Consider the following 1,776-nt stretch of genomic DNA (forward strand, 5'->3'; position numbering starts at 1 on the left):
GTGCTCGCACTTGCTGCACCACCCAATGGTCATACTCTTTCTAGGCTCTGTGGGCTCCTTGATGGTCTTGTTTCGACTGGTCTCGCAATTTCGGATGCGGGTCCACCTCACCCACACCTAGTGGACTCACTCATGACGGCAATCCTCCTCGCGCTTGGCTCGCTCTGCGGAGCAGCGCGACCGTATGGTCGCGCAGCGCACCCATCAGAGAAGCTTTGCAAACGTGATGTCGTGCAAAGTCTAGGCTGTGGTCTGGCAATCGCAGCGGGCCTCTCGCACGAATCTAGAGAAGTTCAGCCCGGTGAAAAGCGGCGTGCAGCGGCACGCCTTCTTGCATCGCTTTTACGCAGCGACTGCGAACAGCCAAATGACAGCATCAGCACCACGGCCGAGCCTCACCATGCTATTGCAGAGGCTCTTGCGCAATCAGGTCTTGTTGGGGTAGCAGCTGCATGTCTGACTGACGATGATGCCATAATTCGTGCGGATGCGGTCGATGCATTTACCGTACTCTCTACATACGCCCTGCGCGAGGATCGCGATGTCGCCCTGGGTGCAGCTGCACTTGGCGATAATCTCTCGCGTGGCATCGTTGCTTCTGATGCGGCAGCGAAGCATTCCAGTAGCGGATGTACGCCAGAGTTGGTGCCACTTAGAGCTACGATAGCCGTAGAAAAGGCATTGCAGGCACTTGGAGCTGCGTGTTGCCGTGGGGGTGTCGCAGCACGCGATGCCGTCGCTTTTTCCACAGGATGCGCTGGTGCCTTCATTTCTCTAACGCGCGCCCCGCTTTCTGCACCGTCTGATTTCGGCGTGCGTTGTGCAGCCATCTGTCTCACTGCGATTGCAGCTCTTGCAAAAGATGCCGAGGGTCGAGCAAGTGCCCTTGCTGATGCAGGTGCTTGTGACGCTGTTGCTCTAGCGCTCGTCGCTGCAATGCGTGACAAAGATGGCAGTATTGCAAGTCTGCAAACTGCCGCTCTTAGTGCAATGTCAGCATTCTCGAGCTTTCACAGCCCACGCCAAGCATTCACCACTACTGAAACACCGGTTCTCGCCGCGCTATTTCTCTGTATCGTTCAAGTTGATGATGCGCCTAGCTTTGAGTGTGGACACTTGGCTCTTTCGACGCTCGTGCACTTTGCACATCCTACTGTTACTGTTAGCGAGCCACAGACCGCTAGCAAGCTGGCCACAGCAGCAAAACAATGCAAGATTGTTGCAGCTCTGACCCACGTGTTGAATGGTGCCTGGCGTCCATTTTGCGTAGATACGGCACAGCATGATCTCGTGATGCGGTATGCTCACGAGTTGATCACTGCCCTAGCAAATGCGCCAGCAACAATGGAGGGTCCAACAGATATTGATACCCTTGATGGCGACACTTGCCCTTTGGATGTTTTGGTTAACGATCGTACGGCTGCGGTGTCCTCTGTTTATGCTTCTGAGTCTACTCGCCTACCAGACGAAGCCATCAGCGCCGCANAAAAGAAATTTCCGTCTTCCGCCGAACTAGTTGCTAGTGATGAAAAGCAGCATTTTGAACAGAGATATGGTGCGTGGCTTCTTCGTCGTGGAACGACCAACGACTCCAAACTCAGACACAAGACCACCGCGCTTGCTGGTGCAGATATGGCTGCGCTCGTGTCACTCATCACGGCACCCGAGCCTTTGGATGATGCTGAACGTATCACAGCGCACCTGTCAGCGGTAGATTGTGCATGTACAGCTCTTGAGGACATCATAGTTGAGGATGCAGCGGGCACCACTGCGGCG

The sequence above is a fragment of the Aureococcus anophagefferens genome (assembly GCF_000186865.1).
Source record: "Aureococcus anophagefferens unplaced genomic scaffold AURANscaffold_20, whole genome shotgun sequence".
Taxonomy (NCBI): domain Eukaryota; class Pelagophyceae; order Pelagomonadales; family Pelagomonadaceae; genus Aureococcus; species Aureococcus anophagefferens.